General features: G+C 34.3%; 1 protein-coding gene across 2 annotated transcripts in view; it reads left to right on the forward strand.

Annotated features, from left to right (window-relative positions):
• LOC106873920 (unconventional myosin-X) overlaps positions 1-21,120 on the forward strand; it is a 545,087-nt gene that overhangs the window by 453,446 nt on the left and 70,521 nt on the right. The window lies entirely within an intron of this gene.

The following is a 21,120-nucleotide window of genomic DNA, read 5'->3' on the forward strand; positions in this document are numbered from 1 at the left end:
AGTCCTTGATCACAATGTCTGGTTGATTGGAATCAATTTTTCTGTCTGTTTGGGGGCCCAATTAGAACTTTCTTCAGGTCAAGCAGCCCATTGTGCTCAAAAGATCTCTGAATAAAGTTTGTTTAAGGATGATAAATGAAACATCCATGTATCCAGAGGTGAATTATTCAAACCCCAAAGAATTCCTCACAACACATGGCTATGATACCCCCCCCCCCACACTTCTCCTGCTCATGATCAGAGATGCACATATTGTTAGCCATGAAGTGACAAGCTCAACTGGTTAAGATAAAGATACTGACAAGTAAGTCTGTGGTATTGAGCAGAATATTTGTTATAGCCCATCTTTTTATACCAAGAAAAAACATGTACAGGATAACACTTTCAATTAATTAAGATCAGAAGCCATGAAACCCAGCGTCTGATACTGCAACAGGGCATATGGCCTTATTATTATTATTATTTATATTTTTAGGGTCAGTGGTATCAATTAACTCCCTCTCCTTTTGGTATCAATAAAATGAGTACCAGTTGAGCCCTTGGGTCAATGTAATCAACTAGCTCTCTCCTCACAAAATTTCAGGCCTTGTGCTTATTGGAGAAAGGATTATTATTGTTGTTATTGGCTCTCAAAAGGAACAATCAATTCTTTTTTATTGATTTTTAATCATAGATCTACTAAATCAAAGCTGATTAAGAGCTAAACAACTTAATTAGTCAAATTATTTTGGCCAAAATTTACATCAATTAAAATTTAAATGGAGACATGCAAAAGGATTTGATCTTCATCTTTGGTACTTATTGTTAATAGGAATTATCTCTCTTTCATTATGGCTGCTAGCAGAAATGCTACCCTCTTTTACAGCTTTTTGCTAGTATATGTTGAATAAAAAAAATTCTAATGTGTAAATAACTTGTGCATTTTATATCTTACACATTTGTATGTAACTGAATGAACTTGAAGTATAAAATTTCTATGTAACTTTGATATGATAAATATAATGTGAAAATTTTCATAAATATTCTCAAAGTATCTCAAAGAAAAACTTTATAATCATGTATTTTTAATGAATTGAATAGTTAATTGAGAAAGAGCGAGAGAGTATTGCAAGGAAAAAAACTGAACCAAAGAATAAGAGAGAAAGGTTATAAGAATAGAGAAACAGAAAGACTAAGAGAAATAGAAGTGACAAATAAAGAAATGGAAAGAGAAAGAGAGAGAAGGGAGTAAGACATTAAAAACAATATTTCACAGAAGATTTTATCTTGTAGTGAATTAAAATTGAATCCTATATTTAAAATCTTCCATAATACAAGGAGCTTGAAAACCACATTTCAAGAATTTTTTTACACAATGTAGACTTTAATTATTACTTTTTCTTTTAGTCAATGTGCATACTTCTAACTAATTAATAAACAGCTTTCGTCATTATTTTATAGAGAATTCCAATGATTAACAATTTTTTTCCTCACTACATTATGTTAACATGTATGTGACTGTGTATTCTTGAAGTAAAAGCATCCTTGAGAAATTTTCTAGCCCGTTTTCAGTCACCTCTACTTCTTATTGTTGAAACTCTGTAAAGCAGTTGGCATTAGGAAAGGCAATCAGCCATAAAGACCACACCAAAGCAGGTCTCACCAGTGCTGGGGCCATGTGAGAAGCATCCAGTCCACTCTGCAAAGTGGTTGGCATTAGGAAGGGTATCCAACCATAAAAACCATGCCAAAACAGACTGTGGAACTTGGTGCAGTACTTTGGCTTTCAGGCTCTGTCAAGCAACCCAATCCATGGCAGCATGGAAAATGGACATTAAATGATAATGATGATGATGATGATGATGATGGTGGTGGTGGTCAACTTCAGTTCTTCACATATATGTTCTCTTTCAATCGATCACATCATCATACAATACCTATACACCATTCTCTGTTTGAAATAGTTTAAAATGTTTTCCTAATATTTCAAATGATGCTCAGTCTCCTTCAATCTCATAGCCACATTGAACTATGTTTCATTTGTCAAGCCAATAAAGGAACCTTGAGGGAGTTGCTCAACCTTCTAGAAATTGCAATTAAGTTTACCTTGTCACGCACTACTGTCTTAAAAAATATGGAGGTGACATTAAGTAGTATTAGATATAGTGAATAAAAGACAAGATGGTCACAGTTGGAATATTTTTGATCATAGGCTTGTCTGCTTTATCACTTCTATCCTGGGGTTAAATAAACAAAATCCACTGTTTTGTGGTTTATTTAGCTGAACAAATAAAGAAAATGTTCCACTTGTTAATATCATGATAGAAAAGAAAGCAACCTCTCTCTCCCTCCCTCTCTGTCTCTCTCCCTCCCTCTCTGTCCCTCTCCCTCCCTCTCTTTATATATAATGTTTGTAGGGAGGGGATATGGTTTATGATTTTTCTTGGGGAAGATGAAGGTAGTTGCCTTCTGTCAGTTCATTTAAAGTTTACCCTGTTAGTTTCCTGTTCTCCCGAGCTTACTCTTCATCCACAAGTTCTGTTTAACCTTTAGGGAAGGGAGATAATTCACATGATATCAGGATATGTCTACACACCTGTGGACTTACGTGATAGGTGCACAGGGCCAAGTCCACCTTTGAATTCTGTACATATCAGTCACAACCTAATTGTTTTATTGTACATGATGATCTTTAGGTTTTTTTAACCCAAACCCTTGAACACCTTATCAGCTGGGTGGAGAAAATTAACCCAATAAGTCATGCAGGAACAAGAAGAGATAGAAGTATGTATAATGCATGAAGAAGAAGAAAAAATATTCCAATGATTAGAGAAGAGAAACTACTAACTTCACACAATATTTTGTCATTTATTTTACCTTTACTTTGCATTGCTTCGCTGCTTTTATTTGTATCCCCCAGTAATGAAACCTGAAGCCTTGTTCTGGGAAAGGTGTCTGTGTGTCCCCACACCTCCTTGGTCCATGAACTCCATAAACTGTCCTTTGAATGAAGAACTTTCCTTTCATCAAAACACTTTCTATTCATCAATAACTTCTCATTTTCTGTAAAAGCTTTTTTTTTTTCATGTTATTTTGTCCTTTTCTGTTTTAACACTAAATCTATAGTTTTGGAATAGCATATCAATAAACCTCTTTAATACCTTGAGCAGATCAATCACTCAATAATGTTTGAAAAAGTTGGCTGAACTTAAATGGAGATAGAAAAATATAATTGATGTAATTTCTTAGTTTGTCTCCAACCAAAATAATTGGTTAGTTAAAGACAAAGCATGGGAAAAGTGTCTTGTGATGCTGCTTGTTAGGAAATCAAAGATTTATTCCTTCATAATTGAAATTTCTGGTCAATAGTCATGGCAACCACAACAGTAATAAGTACAACAACAAAACAATGATGATAATGATAATGATAAAGATAATGATAATGACAATAATTTTTGACATTAATAATGATCTGATGATAAAAATTATAATTCTAATCACAAATAATGTTGGTAACATTAAGAAAATATGTTTAACAATATTTATTTCTTGTTGGTTTGGAATCATTGAAAGGAAATGGAATATTCCATCAAAATATTGGAAAATTACTGTGCTGTGAATCAGGTGCTATAGAAAACTGTACAAGGTGAAATGATTGAATTTGACATACTTTTATTATTGAAAAGTTTTTGCTGAACACGAGAATATGTTGGCAAGGGATTTTCATTGACGTCAGAGAGGTTGTTTCCCTATATGGAAAAAATGATAATAATAATAATAATAATAATAATAATAATAATAATAATAATAATAATAGTTATTATTATTATTATTATTATTTCCTGTGGCTAAACATAAGACTGCCTTCAGGAAATGAGGAGGACTATGTTCAATTAAATTAACCCTAGTATATTACTGATTATTATTTCATTAACCCTGGCATGACAAGAAATAAAGTCAGCCCTAACAGTTGTATTTATTTTTAATTTTACTTCAAATGGTGGGCACTAGTGTTGTTGCAAGTTTTCCATCAGGCAAATCAGAGGCTCATTGTATTTATGATAGCAATGCTGGCAGGAAGTTTCTGCAAGTTGGTGAAGAACAAACATCACAATGGAATTGCTTATGAATATATCATCCACCTATATCATCAGTAAATGATATTAATGCACACAAGTCTTGGTTTTTACACAGTTTCTGTCTCAGAAATTAGTCAAACCAAGGCTATAATAGACATGTGTAGACTAAAGGCTATGTGTAATGTGTTTGAACTTGGAGCCATGTGGTTGTGAACAAAATTTCTTTACTGCACATCAATGCTCTTTAGTGTCTGCATAATCTCCACTGTTATCTATTGTAAACTAATGAGTAAAGGGATAAAGACCCCCTTCAATCATAAATGACCATGGAATTGCACCTAGAAAGTTCCCCTCTGAGGCACAAGTCCAGGCAAAGTTGTTTGTGGAAGACCTGAAGTCACCTGTGCATACCAGCTCGCGTCTCCCCACCGCTGATGTTATTTAAGGAAAAGGCAAAAACTGATACAGATTGGCACCAGTGATGTCATAACTCATTTCTACAGCTGAGTGAACTGGAGCAATGTGAAATAAAGTGTCTTGCTCAAGAACACAACACAGAGCCTGATCTGGAAATTGAACTCACTACTTGATGATTGTGGGCCCAACACTCTTACCACTGAGCCATGCACCTTCACACTTGAAAGAGACTAATGAAAAAACTCAATAAAAAGCATGAAATTTCACCAGAAATGAAAAATAAAGAATTTCTGGTGTTCTTTAAGAATTTGCTTAACTTAACATTTGGTGATTGTCCAGGTGTCATGACCTAATTGCATTCAGTAATATGATAATCCTAGGAACAGTTTTTGTAAAATAATCATTGATTCTTTAAGAGGCATTGTTTAGTTGGTAAATAACTTTGGTTTAGCTCCTCCAGTCAAGCAATGAGTATAATCTAGCAGGTATTCAGTTTGTAGGGATGCTACATCATGACAACATGCCTGGTCATGCATCACTCCTTGTCAATGACATTTTGGTAAAGCACAAGGCAACTGTCATACTTCACCTGTTCTCTCTGGATTTGACCCCTACAGAATTAATTTGTTCCCAAACTTGAAATCCACATTAAAAGGTCATTAATTTCAGACAATGGAAATTTTTAAGCAAGTTTGCCCTAACCTTGAAAATATATTTCAGTGCAGATTCCAAAACTTCAATGACATTGGGAGGAGTGATATCATCAGTGGAGGGACCTATTTTAGAGGAGGGGACAAAGTTGAATAAATTTTTGTTTTTTAAAAAACTTGAATCCTTTTTTGTTTTGTTCCCCCTCCCTCTCTCACACACACTCGCTCTCTCGCTCTCTCTCTCTCTCTATATATATATCCTGTCCATCTTTGTATCATCTATCTGCCCAGATGTTTTATTGTCTGTTGCATTCTTGTTCTATTTTTTTCATTTATATACATATATATGTGTGTGTGTGTGTGTGTGATGAGAAACCAATGGTAATTTTCTGACCAACCATAACCAATGACTTCATACAGTCTTGTATTCATTCACAAGATGTGGATCTTGCCAAGGTGTAGTGAAAGTGACTCTTCCCCTGCTCCAGAGTAGAACTGAAAAGTGAACTTCTTAATTATTAAGCTATACTGTATCCCAGGGCCAATGAAAGCCTTATGAGTGGTTTTGGTAGATCAAGCTTGAAGAAACCTATTTTATAAGTTTGTGTGTTTGTGTGTGTCACATCATAACAATTGTAAACAAGCATCACCATTATACATGCAGCAGTGCTTTTGTCTCCAATCTTCTGTGAAAGCCTGTTCAGCTATTGGAAATAGGTGAAGATTGGTGACATGAAAGGTATCCAGCTGTAAAAAATCTGCCTCAATGCATTCCATCTGACCCATGCAAGCATACAAAATTGGACATTACACATGATGACGATGCTTTTCTGCACTGTTGTTCCATCCAGTCAAAGGTGATCATAGTCTTTCAGATTGCATGAAGACCTCACAAGTTTAGCACCACAAAAAAGAAAAAGCACCCAAAGCATGATGTAAAGTGGTTAGCTTTAAAGAAGAGCATCCAGCCATAGAAACTATGCCAAAACTGACATTGAGGCATGTTGTAGTCTTCAGATCTTTTCAGATTCTGTCAAACCATCCAACTCATGCTATAGTCAATGACACTTGCCCAACATGCAGTGGGACTGAACCCCAAACACCGTGATTACAAAGCAAGTGTCTTAATCACACAACCATGTTTGCACTTATATATATATTTTCTCTTTCTCTTCTCTTTTACTTGTTTCAGTCATTTGACTGTGGCCATGCTGGAGCACCGCCTTTTAGTCGAGAAAATCGACCCTAGGACTTATTCTTTAGAAGCCTGGTACTTATTCTATCGTTCTCTTTTGCCGAACCGCTAAGTTACAGGGACGTAAACATACCACCATCGGTTGTCAAGCGATGTTAGGGGGACAAACACAGACACACAAACATATACATACACACACACACACACACACACACACACACACACATATATATATATATATATATATATATATTCATATATATTACGGGCTTCTTTCAGTTTCCGTCTACCAAATCCACTCACCAGACTTTGGTTGGCCCGAGGCTATAGTAGAAGACACTTGCCCAAGGTGCCATGCAGTGGGACTGAACCCACTGAGTGACATATAGATATATATACATAATGTCATAAATGACAGAGAAATAATTTGTTAAAATTGTATTTAACGATAAGAAAATTCTAATATCGCAACAAATTGTTTCGTAACTTAAAAACATGCAAATAATTTATATTATTATATTTAATAATAAATTACTTACATATCTGCATTAATGCAAAATGCAAAAATCCTTCAAAATAATGTAAAATTTAAGCTACGTCCTCAGGTGAGAGAAAGTCTTTGCTAAATACTAAATTACACACACACACACACACACACCACACACACACACACAGACACACACACACACACACACGCGCACACACAAAATGCAATTCTAATGTCCTTTAGCCTCAATATAATCCCCTTCCCTATCCCCCACTGACAATCAAGGTTGGTTGAGATTTGCCTGATATATGTCTCACATCTTCCCCCTCTGCCTTTCTTTTCCCCTCCCACCTGTATTCATTGACACTCTTACCCATCCAACCCTAACCACCTCTGACCTGAGATTTCAGGTGAACTGTTTCACTTGCCAAAACATTCAAATGGTCACCTGCCTGGACCAGACCTGATGTCATTTTGGTAAAACTGTATAAAACAATATCAAAAGAATTTTTTGTACAAAATATAAGGAAAATGAAATTTTCAGTATGGATGTAATATAGATATAACAATGAAACTGTAACAAAATATAAAATATTTTATATATCATCGAAAAGGGAAGAGATTTCTGAATTACCCTGTATACACACACACACACACACACACACATGCATACATATACATATCTGCATGCACACACATATATCTGTTTGCACATATATATATGTGTGTGTATGTGCATGTATATATATATATATATATTTCTATATATATATGTATGTGTGTATATATGTATATATATATATACATGTGTGTGTGTATGTTTATATACACACACACGCACATATATTGTTTCTGGTAAATTAACAGATTTATATAAATATGTATCTAAATATATATATAAATCTATACACATATAATGTATACATACACACACACACACATACATATACATATTTATATATCAAATTATACATCAAAATAGCTTGTATTCATTATTTGTATATGTATGCCTAGATGTACATGTGTGCATACCTGTATAAGATTTCGTGTGTGTGTATGTATGTGTATGCATCCGTCTTTAATAGATTTCAGTGATGCTTCTACTAGAACAATGTTAGTGAAGCTGCTATTAACAATCTTTGGATGTGATGTGTGTAGAGGGGAGAAAGGTTAACTAAATATGTGGATGCAATCGAGCATTGTGAAAGTGCCATGAGTGAGTGGAGGTGAAGTGAAATGTTCTCAAGGTAGTTTTCAGCATTGATTTGCTTACTACAAGGCTGAACCAGTCGATATAGCAGAGAAAGAGAGAGAGAAGAGCATCAATAAGTAGATTACTGCTGCTGCTGGATCTTCTCCATACAGTGAATAAACATTCATCATGTTGGTGACATATATTAATAGAACCAGAATGTTGCATAGGCCTTCGAACTAGGACATAAATGCAATAGCACTAGGAAGTTGTCATGTTGTAATTAGAACATTAGTGTGGTACTGTAGTAGTAAAACTATAGTATGATTGGGTCTGAGATGGGAAAATACTAATGATTGGGATTTAATACTTTCCACATAGCTGTGTCTTTTGCATGTTTAGGGAATTTTATACATGAGTAGCAACACTATTTTTTGATTGCATGCTCTTTTTCCATTACATAAACAGATATTCATGTCAGGTTCATCTTTTTGCTTCTTGAGAATATAGCTTTATATATTACACACATATATACATATGCATGCATATATATATATATATGCAGTCACATATGCATACATATGTACATACTTACTGCACACACATATATATCATATATATATATCGTTAATCTTTTACTTGTTTCAGTCATTAGACTGTGGCCATACTGGGGCATTGCATTGAAGAAGTTTTAGTTGAACGAATCAACCCCAGTAACTTTTTTTTTTTTAAACTCTCATACTTATTCTATTGGTCATTTTTGCTGAACTGCTAAGTTACAGGGACATAAATGCACCAACACTGGTTGTCAAGTGGTAATGAGGACAAACACAGACATGATTACGCACACACACAAATGGATTTTTTTTTCAATTTCTGTCAATGAATCCTCTCACAAGCCTTTGGTTGACCAGTGGATATAGTGGAAAACACTTGCCTAAGTGCCACACAATTGGACTGAACCCAGAACTATATGGTATAGAAATAAGCCTCTTACTACACTGCCATGTCTGTGCCTATATATGTATACATGCACACACATGCGCGCGCACACACACGCGCACACACACACACACACACACACACACACATATATATATTATTCGGTAGTATTTTTTGTCTTCATGCAATGTGTAGTACTTATAACTAGAACTCTTATAATCTGTTAATAATGTGTAGAATAAAAATATTTCAATTAGTTGTGGTTAACAATTCTTTTTGTCCTTCAGATTTGCTAACTAAAACCTCTGTTTAACAAAAATTTTTGAGATAATGTAACTTTTAATCATGGACTGATAAAGATTATTAGCAAAGGCTGTAAAACAACTATAGATAAATAAAAGTATGGAAACTTAAGCGTCAAAGGAACCTCTACATGATTGCTCAACTTTCAGAAAAAGCAGCCAAAGTTCCCTCAACTTGCATCATAATATCTTAAATACTGGAATGTTATCTTGGTTAATGTAGTCCGAGGCATATTGCTGAAAAGACAGGATGCTCTTGGCTGAAATGCCATTGATAAATCAGCTTAAATTGATCTGATTAAGGTTAACAACAACAGTTAGAAAATCAATTGCTGCTCAGCATTTATTATTATTATGATAGTCATCGTCATCATCATCGTCATTTAACGTCCGCTTTCCATGCTTGCATGGGTTGGACTGCACCAATCTCCTGTCTGATCTGGCAGAGTTTCTACAGCTGGATGTCCTTCCTAACGCCACCAGCACGAAGGCCAGTCAGGCGGTACTGGCAATGGCCATGCTCGAATGGTGTTTTTTACATGCCACCTGCACAGGAGCCAGTCCTGCAGCACTGACAACAACCTCGCTCAAATGTTGTTTTTCATGTGCCACCGGCACAAGTGCCAGTAAGGCGACGCTGGTAACGATCACACTTGAATGGTGCTTTTCATGTGCCACTGGTATGGGAGCCAGTCAGCGGCCCTGGCAATGATCCTGCTTGGATGGTGCTCTTAACATTCCACTAGCACGGATGCCAGTTGGGCAGTGCTGTCATCGGCCACGTCAGCAAATTTGATTTCGATTTCACTTGCCTCAGCAGGTCTTTGCAAGCAGAGTTTAGTGTCCAATGAAAGAAAGGTATGCATAAGTTACACCACTGGTATAGCCCACAGATAATAATAATAATAATAATAATAATAATAATAATAATAATAATAATAATCTTCATCAGCATCATCATCATCATTATTTATTATTATTATCAGTTCAAAATTTTATTTCCTCTAAGTGAAAGAGTCGGTCCTGACATGTTGGGTGTTTCCTCCTTGTACCAATGGGCTCAAGTTCATTAATTTCACTGAAAGAGGTTGATTGATAGATGAGCCTAAAAGGATTGAAGATGCTTTCCTCTTTGATCAATCTTCCACCTTCCTTTCTAAATTCCAGTTGAAAGGAATCTGTAAGTAGAAAGGGAAGTGCTCTCCACCAGTAAATTTGTTAAGAGTTGGGTGACAGTGGTAAAAATGGCAAGAGTGAATGGCTCTATTCTCAGTTTCTTTAAAGGAACTATGATACTCTTCTTGAAGTAAATAACAAGATAAGTGAGAATGAAGAAGAATTAAGATTCACCATCCTTCAAAAATCAAACAACTAAGTGACAAAATTATGCTTCTATAGTGCCACAGACTTTCTGGAGTAGTAAGAACAGCACAAGGTATAGAGTATCAACTACATACAAAAGATAGCCTACTAGTAAAAATGAATCTGAGACATTAAAACGAAGTTTAAAAAGTATATCTCAAAGATGTTACAGTTTTTCAACACTAGATGTCTAAAACAATACTTAACTGATGTATTTGATTGTACTCATATGCAATTCAAGAATTGGTTAATGGCTGCAGTTGTGGAATGCCCAAACCCAACCTTATAGTAGATTAGTGTTTAGCAACAAGGTAATAGTAGATATTTAGTAGACAAGTACATTTTTTTTTAATGACACAAGTGTATTTCTGTATGTCTCTAGAAATAAATTTTGAAAAAGTAGTAGATTTATAACTGAGATATAACAATGTATAATAGATATATATATAGTGTGGACTTGAAACAAGTTGAGTATGAATAAGCTCAGAAAATGACTGGGTATCAGGACTATTGATCAATGAATTTAAGAAGAATGATTGTGTTGCTATGGGCTTTTAATGGGAAAGAAGAAAATTGATTTTTAAATAAATATAGAACTATAAACTTTGGTTATAAGAGTTAGCAGTGGCAGGAAGAGATCATAACAAGGTAGATATCTTAGATTAGAAATCAACAGATCATATTGCAAAGAATAGTGACCAAGGCATTAAACTTATCCTATTGTTACTACAACTGCTATTCAGGACAATAATGATGATGATGATGATGACACTGACGATGCCACTAATGATGTTTGTGACAATGAATGCAATAGTAATTGACAATATTGACTGGTATATGATAGTTCCATTGACATACTAAATACAATGGTCATTTAAGTCTACATTGGTTATATAAAACAACAGTTTAATTATGATATTGGTTACAGAAGTTAGATTGGAATATACTTTGGTTATTGAAAATCTTTATTAGTGCTATGGAATTACATTTAGCCAACATGATTGTTTTATTAACAACTAGATCAAACAGCTAAAACAGTTGATTATTTAAATTCATTTTTCTATCTTGTTGCAGCTCAACTCCATGAACAACTTTAAACATTAAATACTGTAAAGCATTTTAGTCTCTCTCCAATTTTAAATATCAACTGCTTGAATCTGACATTCTCTCTAATTACACAAAGATTTCTGTAATGTCTGTCTCTTCAATCAATTAATCACTTGATTGTAATGCTTCTTTATAATATTTTCAGTTAATTCTATTTTGTGTTAATATGTGAATATTATTTCATCTGCTTACTATTGAACATTCCACATATAAGTGACCCTGAGAGAAATTGTGACTCAAAATTAAAATTGACTCCTTTAAGAGATCAATGTTGATGTTTCTGACTTCACTGTAGTCTCTTAATAAACTGATAGGAAGAACTGCTCCATATTTGTTTCATTGATTCTTGCTAAAACTATCCTCACTGCACTTCAACTCTTGCAATATTAGTTTTGCAGAGCTTGTTTCACAATATTTTAAATATCTGGAAGTTATACAGCAGTTCAGTTGTCAAACAAAAAAGACTGGAGACTTTAGATATTTGGTCCTTTATATAGTTAATAGGCAAAACATTACTTGACCTGAGCAGTCTGAATAATGATTTATATGAATCAGAATTGGTAGGAATGTTTGATAATGTAACAATAAACATTAAGACAGAGAACTGGCAGAATTGTTAGCATGTTGGGAAAATTACTTAGCAGCATCTCTTCTGATTTGACATACTGTGTTCAAATGCTGTTAAGGTCAACTTTGCCTTTCATCCTTTCAGGATCGATAAAATAAGTACCAGTTGAACACTAGGCTAAATGTAACCGACTCTCTCGCACTGAAATTGCTGGTCATGTGCCAAAATTTGAAACCAATATAACATTAAATATTACAAAAAAAAATGGGAATTAAGACCAATGCATGTGACATGAAGTTTCAGTGTTTCATTTTATCTCTTGAGATTTGAATGCATTTTCATTCAAGAAATACCATCTGAAAATAAAATGTGGAAGCAAAATAATGTTGCAATATTCATAAAAATGATAAAAGCACTGTGGAAAATGTGTGTATATAAGAAAAATATGTGGCACAGTAATAACATGTGCCACCTGGGACAACCCTTGAGTTTTGTAACCTCCCTCACCGGAGCCCAAGTCTATACAAGCTTATATAGTGCCCCCAAAAAGGCATCACCCAGAGTGGACTGTCCCCAGTGCCATCCTCCTAAGCTGCACTACTTGAGTGCTAAATTTACTTAAGTAGAATAATAATGTTCTCCTCACAAATTGAGTCATTGTATTCATTAGAAAGATGGTGTTTATCTTTTCTTTTAACTGTACAAAGGCTGATGATTATGAAGACATGAGCATTGCCATTTGACTAAAAGGTTTGTTTCACAACTTCATGGGACTAGGTCTAATCCTATTACAGGATACTTTGAGCTAGTGTCTTCTGCAACTGCTTTGTGCATGGAATTTCATAAACAAAAACAAAGTTTACCCTGGCAAAATTTGGATTCAGAATTTCAAGATGGACAAAATGCTGATAAGCATTTTACCTGGTGTAGTAACAATTCTTTTCTCCTCTAGGCACAATGCTCGAAATTTTGGGAGAGGGGACCAATCAATTAGATCAACCCCAATATGCAACTGGTACTTAATTTATCGACCCCGAAAGGATGAACGGCAAAGTGGACTTCGGTGGAATTTGAACTCAGAACGTAAAGACAGACGATATACTGCTAAGCATTTCACCTGGTGTGCTAGCAATTCTGCTAGCTCACTGCCTTATTCCATACATGCTTACTAATATTGATAGTATTCTCCACATTGAGTGTTTGTAATTGCCGTTATAGTGTACCCATACCAAAATTTATACTTCTTAGTTCACTGTTGCATTTACTACAATTAATCAACCGAAATGTTAAGTAGTTGGCATTAAGTTGGAGTAAATAATTCCTGAATATATTCAAATATAAAGAGGCTGCAATTCATGGAAATATAAAATCTTTTATTCCTTTACTGGATATAGTCATTGGACTGGAACAATCCTGGGACAATTCCTTCAAGAGGATTTTGATATTTTAAGCAATTGTAGTGACCTCCAATATTTATTTTATCAATCCTGGAAGAATCAAAGACTAAATTTTCCTGGGTAACAGAGTGATAACTGTGTCAGAGCAAAATGCTACAATGTCTTTTTGTTTCACTGCACCACTTTTGTTTACCTGAAATTAATACATACACACACACATATGTGTATGTGTATACATTCATTCATACATACATACATACATAGAAGAAAAGAAGTGATGATTTTTAAGAAGTGAAGATTTGTCAGACATTCCAAAGATTCTCCATCTGAGATTCTCTAGGTGAATAGATTCACACACTCGAGTGTGTGAATCAACAGCTTAACCAACACAACACCTCAACCACATATTTACAAACACTGGGAACTTTTTTGACTGGAAAAGTCTTGTCACTTTGTTAGCAACTGGCTTGAACTCTCTTAAAAAGAACTTAAGAAAAGCATACATGCATACATACATATATTCATGCATACATACATATGTTCATGCATACATACATATGTTCATGCATACATACATATGTTCATGCATACATACATGATGGCTATCCATTCATGACTGAGGAAGACCATTGCTGACCTTTAGGAACATTGTGCGTTCTAGGACAAACTTATATTTTGCATTTGCAGCTCCATTGGTGGCTAATGAGTCCTGCTCTTGACAAGCATACATGACTACAATCATTGCAAACCAAGCTTTCCCCATTCACTATGCTAGCAGTACGCTTTCGAGCAGCACGCTTAAATTCCTCATGCAGAATACATGCCCTTTCAAAACTGTTGACCCCCTTCTTAACCTGCTTCCTCCATCTGTGACGATGACAGGCATTGCACTCCTAGTTGGTCTCCTGTTGGGCTCTCTTTCCACTAACAAGTTCCCCATGTAGCATCTGTTTAGGGATCCTGCTATCCTTCATTCTAATAAGGTGTCCCAGTCAACGTTACTGGTGCTTGTGTACCATCACCTCAATACTCAAGATATCAGCTCTCCTCAGGACCTGTGTGCCTGGAGTTTTTAAGGACCAGCCAATATTCAGAATGTGTCCCAGGATGCTCTCTGCAGCCTGGAAGATATTTCATCATCCAGGAAGCAAGAACAGCTGAGTGTGCTACCCAAATAGACACACTTGCCTACCACTTTCAGTATTGTTCCTTCAACCAAGATAGGTGGTTCCACATATGGATTTCCTGCTGCAGGCTGGAATATTACAACAGTCTTGTCCAGGATAATGCTGAGTCCAAATGCCTTTTGATTTAGTAAATAGAGTTAGAAGACTCCTTGGAAAGCAAATGAGCTGATGCAGAGCTCTTAGGCCCATAAACTTGCTTCATAAGATGGTAAAGCTTCTTGCTGTTATTTGCATCAGCAACAGCCTGAACATCATGTGAAAAATCCTCCCACCAAGTGTTCTGCATCTTCCTGAGAGATCGCTGCAGTAGTGATTTTACACTGGTATAGTGGGCAAGTGCTAGATGTTTCTGCATACATACATACATACACACACGCACATATCTTATGAGGTTCTGCACAGTTTCCAAGTTTCCCTCACAAAGTAGTGATCAACTTTTAGGTAGAAACACTTGCCCAATATGTCATGTCTTGGGATCAAACTAGAGCCCTATAACATCAGCCCTAAACACCTTTTCATTTACTTATTTACTTGATACCTAAATGTCAATATTTTTATATAATATTCTATATTATTTACACAAATCTATCTCTGAAATATTTTTACTACTACTCAAGCAAATTACTTTTCTAATTATCTTTTGGTTTGTAATTGTTTTATTTGTACTGATTTCACAAGTAAGTGGCTAATCAGTAAATGTATCTCTATTCTTATTAAGAAATTGCTCTTAATCTATATGTAAAACAATTTATCTTTCATTAAGTTAAATTAAATAATAGATTTAAACAAGATACCAGTTTAAAAAGATTGAAGGTGAAAATACTTTCTTTATAAATATATTCTATCACTAGATTTGAGTCTCCTAATTTGGTGTTCAAATTTATGATGAGTTAGCATATTATTTAATTAGATATCATCTAATTCTGAACCAAAGTATTAAATATTGATTTAAGTTTGCTATAATTTTATTCCTTTTAGGTTTATGGGCAAATAATCAAAATTCATCTTTTAATCTTAAACATGTGTAGGGTTTTTTTTAGTGAAGGAGTGAGTAAATATAGCACTAACTATATTGAACTAATACAAATATGCCATAATTGGCAATTTTATTGATAACTATGAAAGTATTTTTCTATTAGTTTAGCATATTACTTAAAAGGTAAAGGTTATTGAATTTCTAACATGGTTTATCTTTACTTTTAAGGAAATGCAATGAAATATTATTGGACAATTTGAAAATCAAGAATACACATTTGTAATTTTCAATGTACAGGCCTTCACTTTATTTTACCCTCTGCAAAAACAGATACCTGGTTTTCATCTCATCCTTGAAAAAGATTGATATATTTGCATCTTCTTAAGTTAGGCTTTTATTTCACACAGACAAACAGTTAACTAAGTTGTAATATCTCATATAATAATTACCTTCAATGATGATGATAACCTTGATTGAAATAATGAAAATTATTTTATCATGGACAGGCCCACTGAAGAAATCAACACTGGAAACTAAAAAAAACATTTTTCAGTTATAAATCACTAGAGTATCCCCTCAAAATGTTCCTATTTACATAGCACTGACAAGGCAAAGGTGTACATAATATTTTGGTCATGGACTCTGTGTCGTGTCAGTCTTCAGATACAAGCCATCCGTGGTCTGTTTGCAAGTCTAATGTAATTTTACAAAAGTAATTATTATCAGTGTTAATTGGCCATAAAATATTCCCTTGTCCTATTTAGTTGAGTGCTCATTCACTTTGATTATTTCTTATACTGCAAGCAAGATCTTAAATTCTAAATTCCCATAACCATTTGTGTTCTAATATCTTCATTTTCTTTTCTTATCATGAAATTTGATTTGAATACATTGAGCAGAAAATATCCAAAATTCAGTAAATTCACCTATTAATGGCTTGCTTAAATGTTATGCTTAAAAAAGCCACTCACCATGTTGCTTTTACTGCAGCTCGCTTTGCTGCCTTGTAATAATGTCCTTTGTTTTTATGAATGATGTTTCTAAGATTTTTGCCTCTCACAAAGTGATCAAAGCTAAATTTCAATGTGAAGAATTCCATTTAGATTTTGTAAAATAAGAAAAAGTATTTGCTTTCTAAAGTAGATATAGTGGCCATAAATATGCAATGTTTACTGGAGAAAATTTGCAGGAAATATATTGATTACCTCTTCATTATAAAACAATATGTTTAATGGTTAGATTTAATCATCAGCTGCTGAAATATATTTCTGTTCTTCCTAACTTTCTTTTTCTAAGGTTTTGGGAAATATTAAAAGTATAAATTATTGAAAAAAAAAAGTAGGGTTTTTATGCAAGATGATTTATAATTATTGAATGAAATATATTGGTTTTTCCAAACAACATATCTTTTAAATAAATTTGCAGTTTTAGCATAATTATCATTGTTTATTTTGTCTAGCTCTGAATTTTAAGTAACATTTTAAATGAAATACCATTCCAAATGTGACAGTATTTCTATGTGGAATGTCAGTTGTTTCCTCATTGAGCAAAATGTCAGGTTGCAGATGTAACAACTGATTAATAAGACAAATATCTATGATATTTGATGGTTATTTAGAAGTCAGTGTTTCTTGTATAATCTGCTGGACTGTTAATTAATAATGTCCATTTTTGCAATATAGCACCTTTTGACTGAATTGAACTTTAAATACTCTTATACTTACTATCTAAACAAATAAACTTGTCATCATCATCGTTATCATTATTATCATCATCATCATCATCATCATCATCATCATCATCGCAATGCTTTCAGCAATTTTGTGCAATTTTCTGCTGCTCTCCCAAGTGCGCTTCCATGCTTTTAAAGTGTGTGTAAAATAGACTTGTGAAAATGTAGACTTGCTCCCTTTCCTGCTGGGGTAGCCATGTATTTCCACTTCAACAAGACACCCGTTCTTGTCCCTCTATCTTACATTAGCCTCTCAAAAGCTAGCACAAAGTCACCTCTTTTAATGCTACTCTCCCACTCCATCAAGGGGTCTTGTCTTGCAAATTACTTGATGATCCAACTAGTGCCATTCTTACAAAAGAAATGCACCCAGTAGTGGTTTGTGCTAAGAAAGACATCCAACATGTAGAAATCATCCTGAAACATTGGTTTGTTGGATGTTATCAAACCATCCTACCCTTGCCAACCAGGAATGTGGGTATTAAATGATGTGGATGATGATCATCGTCATTATGAATAGCAATAATAATTCTGCATTGTTGTGGGATGTTGTTTGTTATTTCTCTATTTTGTGATAGATTGCATTTTGAGGTGCTGTTTGCATTTTGTATGATGCTGAGTGACTGGTGCAGTGTATTTTAGTGTTGGATGATGACAGCTATGTGTTTTGTTATATATTGTGGATGGCATCTGTGTACAGTGGGATTCTTATGAGTTGTTGTTCTTATAGTGTTGGGTATCAGTGATGTAAGAGTATGTATTGTATTATTTTATCAGCTGGTGATTGCATAGGGTAAATGTTGTGTTATACGATCTAGTGGGGATTCTGTAGAGTGTGTAGTGTGTCAATTTATTGACTGGTTATCTTATACGGTATGTGTTGTGTATTGAGAATGTAATGATAGTTATACTTTAGACTTGAAAGTGTTCTGCATAAAATGTAGGCTGTACCTAACAGGACTGTCTTTTGGGCTGTGCACAATATGGTCTCTGATTTTCTATTTATGTTATTGGTTACATTTTTTTACCTTGATCTCCATTTATTTCTGATTTCACTTTCACTTTCACACTCCACCACATTTCTTGCTTGTTTTAGTTTCAAAACATTTCTATTTTGACAATTTCTTCTCTCAACAATATTTTGGGGTTACAAGGATCAAAATTTCTACAGATGGGCTGCGTTGCTATTCTTGTCACTCTGAACAGTCATGTCTCTGATGATTGTGGTCAGTTTATTATTGTGTATTATGTTTAGTGCTACATGTTTATACAACTTCTTATCCATTTTCCCATTAAAGTCTCCACATATTGCTCAGTGGACATAGTTGCTGACTCATTTGTCTGTGAACATGTTTGGACTTGTCAAGGACTAGGCTGCTGGAAATGATGTAATCAATCATCTCATTGTAGTAGTTATATAGTCTACACTTGATTTTAGGTTCTGTGGGATTTTTTCTCTTTTTTTTTTAAGTAATCCAAGCAAGATACTGGTCTTGTGCAGCTAAAGTCAGAAAATCAAACTTTCTGTTTCTGTTTTTAGCCTGTTACTTATGGTCAGTCTAGTTTATTTTCTCTCTGTCAAATCTTGTGGCTATGGAGTGTTTTTTCTATCTTTTGTTTTTCTTTTGTATACTCGGAATTTTGTTTTGATTTTCTTTCTTTCTTTTCTGCTTTCTAACTATTATTTTTTTTTATCTACATCTTTTTCTCCATAGTACTTAGTCTTCACTTTGTACTTTATTGTTTTCTTTTAGAAATAAAAATGTTTTTGTTTTCTTCATGTTTCCTTATAACATTAATTAGTATTTTTATGGTCCCACTGTTGTTATTTTGTAGTAGTTTTCTATTTCTATCAAAACCTGTTCTCCTTGTCTATGAAGTTTGTATAGTCTGTTTCTATCAGCTTTGGGGTGATGGCTTCAGAATGTTGTTAGCAGTTTCCTGGGTTTTTTTGTCCAAGCCCTTCAATCCACTTAACATTTAGTTTTTCTTTTTTTTTCTTTTTTCATGTTGAAGCTACAATTTATAATGAAATGGCTGGTGTATTTATACTAATTTTCTCTTTGAATTCTATGTTAAATATTATGAGTATTTATCCCCAAATATCTATATGAGTAATTTAGGCCTAATTTGCTAATTTCAATCTGTGTCTAATTTAATGTCCTGTTTTAATTAATTTTCCTCACTTTTAATTGTAGTTTTTCCCACAGTTGTCTAACCCTGTATTTCTAAGTTGTGGCTGAATTTATGAATGATTTTTTTTGTAGGCTTTTCCATTTGGGTGTCATCTCTTGTATTTCAAGTCATCCATGTAGAAGTGATGGCTTATCTGTAACAACTATAACTATTGGTAGTTTCATTCTACAGATTTGTCTTTGGGGTTAGTTGATAGATCAAAGAGGATAATAGCTCCTTATATGAATATAAAAATTCTTTGTCTTCTCTTTGCTTTATATTAACATTTTTTTTATATTTTGACATGATTTCCTTGATGTCTTTTGTTAGTTTTGAGGCTCCTTTGTGTGATGGGGTGTATTTCCATTGACCAAAAGTGGTATACATTATTATCAGATATTTTTCATGAATCAATTTAGGTTATTCTAAGGCTTGTTCACTGTTCACTAGTAGCTGCTGTTGTTGTTGTTGTTGTTATTATTATTATTATTATTAGTAGTAGTAGTAGTAGTAGTATTGTTATTAAGGTAGTGAGCTGGCAGTATCATTAGCACACCAGGTGAAATGCTTAGTGGTGTTTCGTCTGCAGCTGCATTCTGAGTTGAAATTCTGCTGATGTTGACTCTGCCTGTCATCTTTTTGGGTTCGATGAATTAAATACCACTAAAACATGGGTCAATCTAATCAACTAGTCCCCTCCCCACCAAATTTCAGGTCTTTTGCCTTCAATAGAAGGGATTATTATTATTATCAAGGTAAGAAGCTGGCAAAATTATTAACATGCTAGGCAAAATGCTTAGCAGTATTTCGTTCTTCTTTATGTTCTGAGTTGAAAATCCCCTGAAGTCAACTTTGCCTTTCATCCTTTCAGGGTTGATAAAATAAGTACTAGTTGAGCACGAGTTGATGTAATCAATTAGTCCCCTCCACTAAATTTGCTACCCTGTTCCAAAATTTGAAACTCTTCTTCTTCTTCTTCTTCTTCTTCTTCTTCTTCTTCTTCTTCTCCTCCTCCTCCCCTTCTTCTTCTTCTTCTCCTTCTCCTCCTCCTCCTCCCCTTCTTCTTCTTCTTCTTCTCCTCCTCCTCCTCCCCTTCTTCTTCTCCTTCTCCTTCTCCTCCTCCTCCTCCTCCACCCCTTCTTCTTCTTCTTCTTCTTCTTCTTCTTCTTCTTCTTCTTCTTCTTCTTCTTATTATTATTATTATTATTAAGGCAACAAACTGGCAGAGTCATTAGTGCATTGGACAAAATACTTTGTGGAATTTCTTCTGGTTTCATATTCCGAGTACAAATTTTGTTAAGGTCAACTTTGCCTTTCATCCTTTCAGGGTTGATAAAATAACTACCGGTCATATACTGGAGTCAAAGTCATTG

This window comes from Octopus bimaculoides, chromosome 11 (assembly GCF_001194135.2).
Source record: "Octopus bimaculoides isolate UCB-OBI-ISO-001 chromosome 11, ASM119413v2, whole genome shotgun sequence".
Classification (NCBI taxonomy): Eukaryota; Metazoa; Mollusca; class Cephalopoda; order Octopoda; family Octopodidae; genus Octopus; species Octopus bimaculoides.